The following is a 17,095-nucleotide window of genomic DNA, read 5'->3' as shown; positions in this document are numbered from 1 at the left end:
AAACTGATAATGATAATATATATATTGTTTAAAATAATGATAAAATAAGATATTTCGATTAAATATTAGTTTGTGAGCTTTGATGATATTATAGAAAACATATTAATAAACATATAAAAGAAACAAACACATTTTGAAATATTTGCTAGTTATACGATGAACCATGTAATAGATCTATTTATTAACTCACTTCTTATTTGCAAGCATTGAATTGACAATTATATTACAAACCCTTCATTGATTAAATATATGATGGCCATATATTAACAATGTAAACCTGAAGACATATTAATTATTTTATGTTGCAGCCATTAGTCATGTATTTTCAAGGTAATTAATAGTGGATTTGGATCTCCTCCGTTATTTAAAAATGTCTGACAAATTTTATACAAATTCACTAAGTTTAATATAGAAGTTGCTAATAATATAAATTACTTTTTACTCTCGGGAGTAATTGTATATCATCAATAAAGTGTTCCCATCAATTAAATCTCTCCTTCGATTTACTTTTACCATTTTTACAATACTGAGATTATTATCCTTAATAGCCTTATATAGTAAACTTGAAAAATTAACTTTTTCTTCAATATTGTCATCTGAATCTAAGTCGAAGTCTGAATAATAATCAAAATAATCATTTTACAATATGTGTCGCTTCCGAATTCGGACATGTTTGTTTTGAATTTTTTATATAACAGAAAAAAAAATTTCTATATAAAGTTATTTTATTATATTATTCTACACTTATTTTTTTTAATATATTATTTTAAACGCATTTTTTTGTATTTATTTATTTTTTGAATACTAAATAAAATGTTAATTTGGAAATTATTTTATATTATGCTTTTACTATTTAATAGATATTAAGATCTATGTTTGCAGATCTGCCAGGGTCTTTATAAAATACTTTTCATATTTATATCTAGATAAAGATGCTTAGCATAAAAAGCTTATTGTACCAAGATATATAGATACAAATTTTATTATTATTATATAAGATTTATGTCAAAATAAAATATTGTTAGCCTAATAAAACATTGTAAAAGTTTTCTATATAAAAAATATCTTCAAAAAATCAAATACTTAATATTTTTTTTCATAATATTTTATTTCTTAAGTAATTGCCCTTTATCATTGTAATTATTTGTTGATGGCCCCTATTTTCCATTATAATCCAGAGGGATGCTTAATGATGGTTCCTTCATTTATTACATTTTTTTAATGGATGAAGAAAAAAATATCTACAAATTTTAAAAAAAATTAATTTGTAAAAATGATGCTTTATTTAAACTTCTATTGATAATATTAAGTATCTTTCTCAGAATAATTTGTAAAAAAAAAAACTCTTTTCATTTTAATATTATTGTATTGTGTGAATATTTTATTATTTTTAGACTGGCCCAGCAAATAAAAAGCACAAGTATAGTGATGGATCCATTGCAAAAAACTATTCTATAATTACTCCCGTAAACAAAATGATTCCGCATAAAGAATTGTTTTTATTGTATTTTGACAAAATTATTTAAAGCCTATTATTTATATAAAAACCAAATATTATTGTCACGTGCACAAGAGTCTCTATTTATTTATTTATTCTACATTTAAGAAATATAATTTGATATATTAGAATTGTAAATATATATAGAAATAAAATTTGGTACTATAGAATGCAATAATATATTATCATTATAAATATATTGTTTAAGAGAGAATTCGTAGTGATTTGAATGTAATATTTAAATGTGAAACAATCTTCTACTTCTTCGTCAAAAAAAAGGATATCTCGAAATTAACAGTTCTTGGATTACATTTCTTGGGTATACAATGCATTATTTTTCAATAACACTATAGGTTAATTTTTTTATAGGTTCGTTTTGTGGAAGTTTTATCTATGGCCATTGAAGTTTTAAACTGGATGTATAATTGCAGAAAAAACATATTGATCTTCATATATATGTTCAAATCTTTAAAAAATATAAAATATATGCAATTAATTGAGAGTGATAGAGGGATGGGTTTAATACCTTTTATTAATCTCAAATAGTACGGCGTCTATCAATGAATGACCATATTTGAGGCCACTAATTTTTTTTAACTTTATAATAATTATCGTTATTATTAGAGTCAAATATCCCAAATGCATTTTTCTAATGATTTTACTTAGTTATATTATATAATATTAAATAATAAATAATAGAAACAAATGTCGTTTTAAATTGGAACTTGAAGATTTTGAAACAGATGTAATACTTTTTGGGCACATCTTGCATTTGATAAGTATTGAATTAGTTCCTTCAATGTTACTGTAATCAGATGATGATATAATAATATCCACACTTATGCTAATCTATTAAATTAAAATATAAACAAAATTATTCAGATTAAAAAATGAAACGTGAAAGAAAAACAGCTGATTATAAAATATAAGACTTTTTTTATTAAAAAAATATCGAATAAATATTAAATTTTTCAATTAAATAAAAATAAAAAAATTTTTTAAATTGAACGAGAACGTTAAATTCGAACGCGTTCGTCATAAAAAAAGAAAACGCGTTCATGTTCAAAGTTCGTCAAAAATGAAAGAAGTTCATCATTTTTTTTTAAAACACCAACGCGTTTTAAATGAACGCGTTCGTTTACAACACTAGTTAGAATTAAAATTCAAAATATGAATTGTGTCAAACATTATTAATATTCAGTTTGATATTTTATTTACAGTTGTTGTGCAGATTTAATTCAAAACATTTTAATATTGTAAATTAATATAACTTTTTTTTACCTAATTGTATATTTATATTTAATGCTGATTTTCTAGTGGAATTATTTCAGTTTTTGTAAAATTTTATTTTTCAATATATGAGCTAGAGATCTGCAAAAGTAGGCCCGGCCCGTACCCGGCCCGAACCCGGCCCGAACGGGCTTCGGGCCGGGTTTGGGCCTACTTTAAAAAAAAAATTAGGGTTCGGGTTGGGTCGGGCCTAATATTTTTTAAAAAAATTCGGGCCGGGTCGGGCCGGGCCTTAAAATATTTTTAATATTGGCACTAATATTTTTTGTAAAATAAAAATATTTATGAAGAAGCTAGACGCCATATGATGGCATGTATCTTTTATTCTTGGTATAAATATAAACTTTTTTTTAAGAAAAAAGGCGGCAACATTTTTTATTTGTAAAATATAAATATTTAATTTTATTTATTTAGAAAGTAGACGCCGCGGACTTTGCAATAATTAAATATACGCTTATAATTTAAATGTTTTTTTATAAAACTTAAATTTTAAATATAATTTAAAAATGAATTTAATTTTTTTAAAAAAACAAATACAAAATGGAACATATATTTGTTTGCCCCATTTAGGTAAAAGCAATATATGGAAAAATTTTGAAGACATATTTGATGATAAAAACAAAAAACTTGATTACGTCCAATGTAAAAAATGTAATAGTATATTACAATATAAAAGCACATCTGGAAATTCTCATTTAAGACGTCACAAGTGCGTTAAGAATGACGATTCCTCTATTCCTAAAATAACTAGGTATATTCAAAAGAAAATAGATCTAAATTCTTCCTTAACTATTAAAATGAAACTTTGTGATACCTTGATCTATTATTGCGCCAAGGACATGCGTGCCTTTGATTCGATAACTGGAGATGGCTTTATAAAAATGGCTCAAAATTTTATTCAAATTGGCTCCATTTACGGTAATATTGACTGTAGCGAAATTATTCCCCATCCAACTACTTTATCGAGAAATGCTATAGTTATGACGGATCAAATTAAAACAAATTTGGTTAATAAAATAAATGTTCAATTATTTGATAAAAAATGCTCTGCTACAACAGACATGTGGACAGATTCTTTTAAAAAGTTTTCCTATTTAACTGTTTCAATTCATTATATCGAAGGTGAAACCTTATATAAACATGTTTTATTTACGAATAAGTTTAAAGAAGAGAAAAAAACCGCCGCGAACATACATAAGGAAATGCTACAAAATTTTGCTGCAATTGGAATAATTCCCGATCAAGTGAAAAATATAATATTTATATCTGATCAAGGAGCTAATATAATTAAAGCCCTAGAAAAATACACCAGATTAAATTGCAGCGCACATCTATTAAATACTGTTCTTCGAAATACCTTTAAGGAACAATCTTTGAAAATTATCGCTCCTAATATATATCAAACCCTTATTTCTGCTAAAAAATTAACCATGTATTTTAAACAAACCGGCATGAATCAATATTTAGACAAAACATTACAACAAGATATCGAAACTAGATGGAATTCAAAATTAAATATGTTGAAATCTATTTATAACCAATATGATGACATCGTCAATTTTTTATCATCCAAGGGAGATATTAATAAAATGGAAAACTTGGAGAAATCTATTTTGAAAAATTTGATTGATATTTTATATCCTTTTGATAAAGCTACTAAAGAACTAGAAGGAGATATTAATCCTACTTTACATAAAGTACTGCTATGCTTTAATAATATTCTTCACGAGGATTTAAATGATTCATTTTATCAAAACAATGAAATAAAAGAAATAAAAACCAATTTAAAAAATTTTTTATTATCTAAATTTAAAATCAATATTTTGCATAAAATAGCGACATTTTTATGCCCCAAATATAGAAAATTAAGAATGTTATCATCAATGGAAATATTAGAAGTAGAGAATTCAGTCAAAAATATAATTAATTCTGAAGAATATTGTCCTTCAATTGATATTATAGATTTGGATATTCAAGGCGTTTCTCAAATTGTGGAATCGCCTAAAAGATCTAAAGGTACATTAAAATTGTTCTATTTATATTATTTTTATATATCAGGCAATGAATATGAAAGATGGGAGGACAATGAGGAAGAATATGAAAAAAAAGAAACAGATGAGCTTGAAATTTATAAGAATTTAAACATAAAAGAGAATAATGAAAATATAGATCCAGAAAAAGATATATTAAAATGGTGGAATAAAAATGAAATTAGATTACCAAAGATGACAAAATTGGCTAGAAAAATTCTAGCAATTCCTGCAACGTCCACAACTTCAGAGAGAACTTTTTCAAAGATTGGAAGGTTATTAGACGAAAGAAGAAATAGACTGTCACCAGAAAATGTTGATGCTTTGATATTTTTAAATGATAATTATAAATATGAATCTAATATATAGTTGTGTAATTTAACATTATAATTATTTTTGGTTTATAGGTATTTTTGATAGTATTTTAAATAAATAATTAAATACTAAATAAATTTTCTGTTTACTAAGATATTTTTTGCAAAAACAAAATCTTAAATATAAAAAATAAACTAAAAGCTAAAAAAAATATAATTATTACTTTAGGATGAATTAAAAAAAATTCGGGTTCGGGCCGGGCCGGCAAAAATTTCGGGTTCGGGCCGGGCAGGCAAAAGTTTCTAAAAAAATTCGTGTTCGGGCCGGGCCGGGAAAAATTTTTTAAAAAAAATTTCGGGCCGGGTCGGGCCTAAAAAATTAGCCCCGTGCAGATCACTAATATGAGCCATAAGAAGTAATTTAATTATAGTACCAATAAACAAAAATTGAATTAGGTAAAAATAAAAATATTTTTAAAATTGCCAAATTTTTTTTTAAAAAACCAGTCCTTTTATTTAGGATTATTGTCTAGGTCAGTTTATTCCGAACCGAGTTTATTGCCACGTTCGGGTAAGAGATATGACGGTGACCTACACTTTTTAAGTGGGGTGGGAGTGGGGAATTAAAAAATTTATTAATGTTAAATTCTTGCAATTTTTTTTCCTACGCTTTGTTTCATTTGAAAACTTTAAAGGTTCATCGACAAATCGCTGGGCCAATTAAATTTTGTGGCATTCGATGTCAATTTGTTTCTTCTTCATCAGATTATTCAAAAATTTATGATATATATATTTTCGTCATCCATTGTAAGTGTAAAATAAAATTTGTCTTGAATTGGGAAAGATATAAACTCATGGGAGACCGGGGTCATATTGTCCATAAAAAACTGAGAGGCTGTGAAAAGGAGGAGAAGTAACTTATCAAAATAATTTTAATGTTATTTTATTCTTTATATAATTCTCTATGGTAGAATAATATCCAGAGTTGTTAAAGAATCGAATCAAAAGATCGCCTATCCTGGATTTGATCTTAAATTTATCAATTTTTTCGGATTTAAGATCCTGACCTTAAATTGTGGATCGTGATCGAGATCATTTTTCTAAATATTCGATCTCGATCCTTTTAAAAATTATTTTTTTTACTTAAAAAGCAATAAATAAAATAAAAATTTTGAAAATTAAACTTAAATATTATTTAAAAAAAAAAAATATCTATCTACATCATATTTTATCAACCAGCATTCCACCAGATTTTATATTTCAACAATTTCCAAAATTTTTTGTTAAGAACAAGTTATTTATTTATTAATTATATTATAATATAAATTTTAGATTGTAATAATGTCCTATGATACATCTACTTCTATTGATGTGACAGCAGATATAAGCGAGAATGAGAATCTTTTACCATTTCATAATTTACTTAAATATTTTACTTTATGTGAAAAGGATTGAAGTATACAATGATCTATGCAAAATGCTCTTTATGCAAAAACAAAATATCTTCTTCAAAGATTATCAGTTAAGAGGCTAGAAGTAATTAATTCTTTTAAAAACAATTTTTTTTATTTGTGAAGATCATAACAATATGCATATAATAAAAATTATAGATTTCCTTCACTATATGATGACAGTAATATATTGGCATCAATAATTCACCCAAAATTTAAGCCCAATTGGCCTTTTATTCTGCCACAAAATTTGTTCTAAAAGATAGGTTAATTGCCCATTTAGAAAATATATAGGTCAATCATATGCAGATCCTTCAAATAAATTCATGGATAAAATCGATATTTTTTGGGGGAAAAACTAGTCACAAAATGCTCTTTCCATTAATAATTTTTTTTATTATAATGATGCAGTGAATATTTTCAATAACTATGTTAATTTTAAAAAAACATTTATTGAATATAACACACCTTGTTTAGTAAAGCTAAACATGTACTTAATGGAAAACTTGGCTGTTTAAATGATGATAATTTAGAAAAAATTTTATTATAAAAGGCTAATTTAATTATAAATAAATATATTCTAATTGTTATACTTATATTATATTATTAAATTTATACCATATTTATTTATTTTTTATATTAGTTAATTTTGCATCGATCAGAAATTTTAATAAGAAAAGGTCGATCCTGGATTTCGATCCTCTTTTTTTCAAAAGATCGATTTGGATTCGATCTTTTTAAAAGGATCGATTAACAAGCCTGTTAATATCTAATAAAAAAATATTATATGTTTTTTAATTATTGAATTATGAAAAAGAGACGGAGGACTATATTATCCTGTGGGGCATGTTTTAGACTATCATTTTCTATGTATTTTATTGTTTTTTTTTCGTATAAAAAACACGGTAAAATTATGTGTATACCAGAGGGCCTGGACGTATTTTAATTTTTTCAAATAGACCCTGGTGGGGCCTAAAAAAAATTTTTTTAAAAAATACCCAGGCCGGGTCGATTTTAAATCGCCATTATAAAAATTAAATATAATATATTTAGTGAAATCCGGGTCGGACCTGAAAATATTAAACCCGGAGTGAGCTACATATGGTTTCATAAATTCCATGTGATAGAAACTTCATATATGGATTAATCCATTTAATTGTGAAGATTTGAATATAAAATAAACGGGGCCTTTATATGGACTTATATTAAAATATTCGTCAATTAAAATAGAATAAATCGTAAATCATTAAGTGATAAAGTTTCCCTCACATAAAATATATAAAACCATATGCATATTATAAAGATATAATAGAGTAATATATGTAAAAGCCTCAAAAATAAATGAAAAAAATGACAATTTTTAACTCTTAAAAAGTATAAAAAAACTATCAAATAATAAACATGATCAAATGAATAAAAATTTAATTTAAAAAAAAATAAGAAACTGAAGTGGAAATAAAAAAAATTAACATCTTTTTAAAGAATTCAACAACAAAAGCATTGTATCTACAAATCCTACGAGAATATTTCAACTTTTGATATTTAAATAAACAAAAATACAAGAGCTATCATGTATACGTAATATAGGCTTAACAACAACGGAACTACTCATTGTAAAGGGATTAGTAAAAAAGTTATAACTTTATAATAATTGATTGTTGTTATTTTTTTAAATTGATTATTTTAGCGTATAGCCAATTATCAAAGCAAGATTGTGGTGTATTGGTATCAATAATCAGAAAACAAGCTAAATATGCCTTTCTTAATCTTTTTAATTTGAATTCTTCAAAATTTTTTATAATTTATAATGATTCCTTCAGATTGAAATGACGTGAAACAATAATAAAAATTATAATAAACTTGGTATTTTTAAGGGGGTGGGGGGTTGGGGGGGGGGGGGATTTGAAATTTATCTTAAAGCTAATTTGAATACCTAACATTTATCATATTCTAAAATATACAATTATGTTTATATACTACTAGATTGGCAATTCATGCATTTAAAAAGTATCATACATAGAAGTCAGCTGTACCGCCATTTTGTGGTTTGCACGTTGATTAAATGGCATTATCACAAAATGACGTTACAACTGACTCCAGTTGCGTTGGCATGGGAAATGGGGGTTTATGGGTTCAAACCCCCCCCCCCCCTCCTAAATCTTTTTAATTTTATTTTAATTTACTAAATTGGTATTATAAATGTTTAAAATTTAAAAAACAATATATGTTTAATTTATAAATAATAATTTTGATCTTACGATTATTTGATTTATTTATATATTTTTTAAATAAATTTTATATTATTTTGCAAAAAACTGTTAGCCATATTCATTTTTAAAAAAAATAATTCGTCATTTTCATCATGAAGAAACAAGCATCAGTTTATTCCTGTTTCAACAAATATTAATATTCCACAAGTCTGTTTGACTAACTTTTTATGCTGCAGTATCAAAGCTACAACAATATCAGGTCTCATAATTTAAAAGATGATAGAATTTTAATAATCAATTGAATTAGAATCGATTTTGTGCATCTAGAATCTTTGTTCTATCTTGTTTAGAGATGGGATTTAAAATATTTCTACATTTATTAAACACAAACTTAAAAGAAAGAATCATAAGATTCAAAAAAATATTTTAAATAGCGGAAAGAAAAACATCAATATTCAGACCAAATTAATTTTTTTGATAATTTAAAATTCGATTATAAAGTTTCACCCCCTAAGACTTGGCTTAATTTTATTTCGATTATAACAAGTTTTTATTTATTGACTGAAAAAAAAAATAATTGACGAAATAGTAAGTACTAATCATACACATTACATATGTTTACTTAGCATGATTATGGCAACTTTTTTATCTTGCCAAAATGTTTTTCTTTAAAATATCTATCAAATGGGTTAAGCAGTAAAGAATTATGAAATACGAGTTAACTATTGACATCGGATGAGATTCTATGCATTCATATATTAAAATTAAAGATATGATTCGGATTTGATCAAAAAATACTTTAAATTTATATTTAATAATGTAAGGTTTAAAAATGTAAAACAGATATAATATAAAAAAAAAATTTTGCAGATGTTTGGATAACTTTACGTTTAAGATGTGATATCATAATTAGTTTTTGGTTCATAATTTGGTTTATTTTTTTAATGGCTTGCAAAATTGATTTAAGAATTAATAGAGCGCTGCTGAATATTAACTCAAACCAGATAGTTAGAACTTCTATATTCTCCATTATGGTATGATGTTACTTTTGACAATTTTTTTTATTTTTTACCAGTAATTTTTTTTCCTCTTTAAACCAACTACCAAAAAGCAAAAAAAAATATACTAAAAAAAGCCCTACTTATTGGTTTTAGTGTAAGTTTCAGAATTAGTCTTTCCAAAAGCTTGCACATCACGCTTAGAGCGTGTCGTTATATGTTTCATTCTTATAACTCAGTTTTTCTTTTTTGTTGTTCTCATTTTTGAATGAGATTGAAAGTACTCAGGCATTAAATATTAGCGTAAACCAGATGTTTTTTAAATATATTTTTCATTTTAGCGCGGCGATATCTATTTTGGCAATTTTCTTTTTTTCTTTATACTGTCCACCAAACGGATTAAATTAATATACAATTACGATCTAAGAACCCTCGTAAATTTTTTTTAGAAAATTTATATTAACGATTAACTGGCTTCAGTTATAACTCTATTATACCTAGTTTAAAAAAAAAAATAATACCCTAATATTAATTCGACATATTTAAAAACAATCTGTAAAATGGACGTTAACTAATCTACTATAAAAGACAATTTGTCGTCTTTTAAATGTATATTAGTAATTCTGCAGGTTTCTGATTTATTTAAAACAAAAATAAAGTAAAATAGTTTTAAGTTTTAGATGGCGTTAAATATTTATATAGAAAAATTATAATTTTTACTTAATTTACGGCATTGAGAATTTCATGATACTTCATAAACCCAATTAATTATTTTACAAACTCCAACAATATTAAAACGATCTAAAAAATTTTTATAAATAAGAGACATATTTATAATAATTTTAGAAATTCTTAAACTATGATTTAAAATAAATAAATATGTTATAATTTGTTGTAGACATGCAAATTTTTGTTATTATTTGAGTCCATTTGGTATTGAATATTTGCAAATTGATTTCATTTATTGTGAGAATTAATTTGATTCCAATTTTTATAAAAAAATAAAATATATAATTTAACTTGTAATCAAAAAAAATAGTTTCCATTGTATCATAATTCAATCACATTACATTTATAATCCTACTAATATCTAATGTGTTCCCATTTCTGTCTCATACATCAATTTATGCTATTCTCTGAAAAGAAAATCTATCATACAAATCAAATAAAGAGTTTAAATTATCATTTATATGAATTTTTAATAAAATCAATATCCTCTAAATATTCCATGTGATATTTCAGATTAAACATCTTATCATCTAATTCCCTTATCCCTCAACTGTAACTATTATTACATATGTCCAAATTGCATCCATAAAGTTGTTTCTTTTAAATTTTTCTGATTTTAATGGGATAAATTTTAAATTCATTCTTCAAAATCACATATCATCAGGTCTATCATTATTTTCCATATCAAAAAATAAATTTAAAACTCTTTCTTTGGTAATGATTGCAATAAATTTTCAAATTTAACGTATGAATTTTTTATTTAACATTTTTTTATAAATTTCTTTTATCACATGTTTTCAAAAATTGTCCTACCAATTACTCTCAATATCCAGAGTTGGGCAGTACCGCGAATACTTGTATCTAAGATACAAGATACAAGATCCTTTTGTATCTTGTACTCAGTATCTTATTGACATTTTTAATAAGATACTAGTATCTGTATCTAAGATCCTTTATTTTGAAAAGAATCTTGTATCTTTTTCATTTTCTTTAAAAAGATACAGATACAGTCTTTTTAATATTCATGTTTAAAACATTTACATATCACACAATGTAACTTTATTTTCTTCGTATTATTTTCTTTATTCCTGCTATATTTTAAATATATTGATAACCAAAATTAGTTGGGATTTACAGATCACAAAGATAGATAGATTAAAAATAGCACCAAAACTAAATAAGTAAAGGTTATATTTTATATGTAATATTTTTTGATTTGTAGAATGTTTAATATTTATAGTAGTGAAGATGAAATTATGGAGATAGGTTCTCCTGAATCAAAGCTGAATCTTGAAATTCTAGATGGAAAATTTTATATAGTAATTCATGTGAAAAAGGACAGGGTGCAAGCCGAATGTCAAAATTACAAAAGTAAAAAAGTTATTAAAGATTGAACATACTCCTCACAAACTTTTTGTTAAACATATTAAAGTATAATATACATTTTTATTTTATAATTATTAACATAATAATACCTATAATACTTAAGTTCTTCTTAGATAATTGTTATTAAAATTTTTTCTAGAAGATAGTTGATTATCAAATTAAAATCATTTTGGATATATATTTTTTAGAGGTGTACCGATACTACTTTAGATGATCAGATCCGATATTAAATTGATATCGGCCGATTACAGATTCGATATCATATCTAATTTTGTATTCTGTAAAGATAACAATGGTTTTAATTTTTAATATACTTTTTATTAGTATAACATCTATTATTTAACTATACCATAACTTATGTCATATAAATATATTTATAATGATGAGTTATAGTTTATATTCAATTCAATTACAATTCTAAAAGTATATAAAATATTTTTATTGTTAAATCACTTTTATATAATAAGTAATAACATTAATCTATGTACATATTAAGTAATAAACAAATAAATTATGAAATTTGAAATAAATATTTAAAATAATATTTAACATTAATATAGGGAAGATTTCTTTTTAGAAATACCAATATTTCCGATTTATCAGAGGTCAGCTTGCGGCTATAGTAACTGTCAATATCACCAGCTTCACTAAAAACAGATTCTGTAGTGATTATCGCACACTTTTATAAACAGAATGCGCAAAAAAATAAGAATATGATAGAATGTTTATTAATTAATTATTATTAATAAAAAAATATACATAAAAATGGATTTCGATTTTATTTATAAAAATAAATGATATTAGATATAACTATTTTTTTTTCATTTATAACATTTTATTTTTGTTAAAGAAGCCATTTTTATATCGGATCAAATTTTATAATATTGACCTATAACCGATATTTTACAATGGGGGAAATATCGGCCCTATCGGCACATCCCTAATATATTTTATATTTAATTATTTTAACAAGTTCTTATTAAAGGAAATATTTAAGCTACAATTGATATATAATATTAGATAATTTTAAAAGGTTCTTAATAAAATAATTATAATAAGGTAGAATTTAACTTTATTAGTTACTTTTATTTATTTATGATATTAAATAAAATTACATTACAGTATTTATTTACGAAATTTAATTAATTTAAAATGCATTAAAGAAAATTGCTATGTAATTAACAATTAAATAATATAATGTTGTACATTATTTTTATATTTTTTATATATAATTAATAATTTTACTAGAAATATATAAAAAAAATATGAAAAAAGATTTAAATGATATTTATATACTATATATGATATTACAAATGCAAGAATTAATAAGTCATATTAGAAAATAAAACTAATTTAAAAAATACATAAATATCACAAACAAGTAATGATGAATACTTATTAAAGATAATGAATAAAATAAAGCTAGTATATTTTTTTAGAGATGCCATTTATCCATATACTCCGAATATATGCTATATTTAAAACAACACAGAAAATAACCTGCAAATTCTAATAAATCATTTGATTTAATTTTTTTTCTAATTTGCACATTTTTAACCCCATTAAATATACTACTTTCCCTTCCCTGTTTAAGTTATTAATGGGCAAAAATTAATATTATTAATCCCTGGTTATTATAATTAATTCATCAATAAATTTTTTATTAATTATTGCAAATATTCATTCTTATATGTGTATGCTATGTTCTTCCCAAATAAATAATAAAAATGTATTTTATAAACTATTCTAATTTAATTGGTAATAATTTAAAAGTATCTTGTATTTAAGATACTCTAATTTAGTAAAAGATACAAGTATCTTTTATCTTGTATCTTTTTGATATTTTGAAAAAGATACTAGTATCTGTATCTAAGATTCATTTTTTTTAAAAGAATCTGTATTTGTATCTAGATTCTTTTTCCGGAGGACCTGCCCAACTCTGTCAATATCTACCATAATATTATCAGGGCAAGACCTTCTCCGCTTGTCAATAGTATTTATTATAAATTAATATATAATTAAGCTCCTGGTTTTGGATTCCACCTGCATTGACCCAAATGCACCATCTAACCGCAACGCCGATGCCTTGCCCCATGACCCTTTTTTCTTATTCCTCCTGCTTTATTCTCACCTTCGGTAGCAAAGCACAACGTTTTCTTAACGATCTGCCTAAGTAATACCTCTTCTTACGTCAAAGACTTGCTAGCGCCATTATTCGCTCTAACTATCTAAGTTTTATCTCTTCCATTGATTAACCTTCCATATTTCTAGCTTCCTTTTTTTTATCACCTATCTTTTCCCATAAACTCTATTTGTACATTTTTCACTTTTATTAATTTTATATTTTAAAAAAATTAATTGCTATTACATTTTGACAACATTCAAAATAAAGTGACCTAAGACCAGTAAAAATATTATTTTTTTATAAACTTGTAATTATCAGCATTTTCGTTTTTTTAAAACAAGGTCTCTTTCAAGATTTTAATTTATTTCCCAAACAAAGAATAAAGGAAGGGTATTTCCTGGTTTAATTCGGCTATATGGCTTCGACTAAACAACCTAAAGTACGAGAAGTTTAAGCTAAATAGAAATGAGTGTCAAAACTCTTACATTAGTAACGATTTTATTTTAATACATTGTAGATAATGAAGGTTTAAGGCTATCAATTTAAACTTTTACTTTATATTAATTTTTATAAAAAAACGTTTTATTATATTTTATATTAAATTGATTTATTTTTGTATATATAAAGAGATCATTATTATATTAAACTTTACTAGTTATTTGAAAATAAAGAACTTAATTTAATATTTTAAATCGATTCTTATTCCTACGTTCTCAAATCAAGCCATCACCCCCACGTATCCAATATGTCCAACACAATTAATTTTAATTTTTTATTAACGATTAACGGCTGATAAACTCTATTATACCAAGTTTACTTTGAAATAATATTAGAAAAATCTTTAATTCGACTAAATTAATAAAATTACCAGAAACATTCCTAGGAAACAACTCGAAAAAAACATTCTGACCGGAAATGGCCTTACCCCGTAATCCGGTCCATAAATCCTGTCCATGTTCTTCATATTTTAAAATTTTCCCGTTGAAAATATTTTGCAAAATACGCCAAAAATTATTAGAATCGACGAGATTTTAAATAGCGGGGCCAGGCCAAAAAATTGATCAAAAAAAATCCTCACAGGCCAAATATAGGAAAAAACCCTAAACCGAACCTGAAAAATTTTTTTTTAAATCGGGGCCGGGTTTAGGACCGAGCAAAGACCTTCATGGGCCTTAATTCTTTGACCAAGCCCGGCCCAGACCTGCATTATTAAATTGATTTGGCCGGCCCATTTAATGTTAAAAAAAATTTCCAAGTCCAGCCCAAGCCCCTAATAAGTTTCACAAAAATTTCCCAAGCCCGGCCCAAGCCCATATACATAAATTTAATTTTTTTTTTTATTTAATTAAAATAAACAATATTTAAATATATTTAGGCAATCATTTTGTTTACAATACTGAAATATTATAATTAGAAGAAAAAAAGGCAATATTTCATTAAATTAGCAACTGTTTTAAATTTAATAATTATAGGCCCAAGCCTAGCCCATTAAATAAATTTAAAAACCCAGGCCCGGCCCAGACCCGCCAACAAATATGCTATTAGACCCATACCCGGCCCGGCCTATGAAGGTCTCTGGGACCGATCTCTAAAATTTTGACCTTTGCATGTCTCATGGTGATACCTAATTTTGGCTTATAAATAAATTAAACTCTAAATATTTTTTTTTAATTTTCATAAAATTTTAATTATTTTATTTGTATAGGATTTTACAAAAAATGGCTGATTTTGCGTTGATACACATTTAAATGAACGAACCATAAGACTTTAAAAAAAATAAAGCATAGCCTAATTTTATCTCTTTATTTATAACTGGATAACTCTCGTTATGACATGAGAAAAAACAGGTGTAAAGTGGATGTTTGCTATTTTATTAAATAATGCAATTTGTCGTCTTTTTAAATGCACATTCAAATTTTATCTGATCTCTTCCATGAGAATTCTGGATAAAAAATTTATTAAATTGGCCATTTAGAAAATAAATTAGTATATATAATTGAAACGTACAGATACGTTCTAATATAAGAACCAGTTGCATCGTTTTCTAGATAATTTGGATACCGAATCCCCCCTTTCCTCGCCACCTTTAATAAAATTTTGGCAACCTAATCTTCAAAAAAAAAATTAGATAGATTTAAAAATAATAATTGACGTAATATTTTCTTATTTTTAAAAGATACTTATAATATCAAATTAAAAGTGATTTTTCTCTCATAGGAGTAAAATAATCCACGAGGAAGAACTTTCCCTTCACCTTTTTAGTTATGAAGCCTATATAAGTATAACCTTTGAATAAATTCTTAGCTATGCATCATGCGCAGGGTTTTAGAAAATTAAAGGTTCGGCCTTATTAAACTAAGGTTTTTGAATTTAAAGAATTTTATAAAGGGTGCAAACGAAGATTATAATAAAGAAAAGCCCCCATTCCTTTATCTACTTTTACTAATGCTGGCGGATTATAAAAAAATTATTCGGAAAGATCATGAGTTCTTATTAATCACACGTGTAAGATGCTCAACATGTTTAAGGGGCAATTTTATATTGAAAGGTTTATATTTATATATTCATTTTATTAATTAGACACCATATTTGAAATTATAAATCTTCCTGTGAACAAATTTATCTATCTATTACATCTTTTGTGTTTAGGACTTCTATAAGTGACGGTCTTAGTTCAATAGGGTTGGCACAAGGTACTATTAGAAAATGGTAAATATATTTATAAAATATGTTAACATTTTTAGGTTAGCAATATTTAGAAAAATTTCCTGCCATACACAGGTCATCTATTTTGAAAAAATAGGGAGCTCTGGACATGTGATCGAAATGGATAAATCCATTTCAGGTTTTTAACTTATAAATTTTATTAACAATATTTTAAATTCCATAAATTTAAAGACATATATAGGCTAAATAAAGAGTTCTAAATGACGATTCTATCACAAATATATCTGAAGATATCAGATATAAAAGAGAGGGGGGGGGCTACTTTGCCCAAAATGCCCCATTTTTTCGACCTCCAATGCCTTTATCTCAGCCGCTTTAGAGTTGGAGCAAAATTTTT

This window comes from Gordionus sp. m RMFG-2023, chromosome 5 (genome assembly GCF_954871325.1).
Source record: "Gordionus sp. m RMFG-2023 chromosome 5, tfGorSpeb1-WG-v2, whole genome shotgun sequence".
NCBI lineage: Eukaryota > Metazoa > Nematomorpha > Gordioida > Chordodea > Parachordodidae > Gordionus > Gordionus sp. m RMFG-2023.
This window is presented reverse-complemented; position numbering follows the sequence as displayed.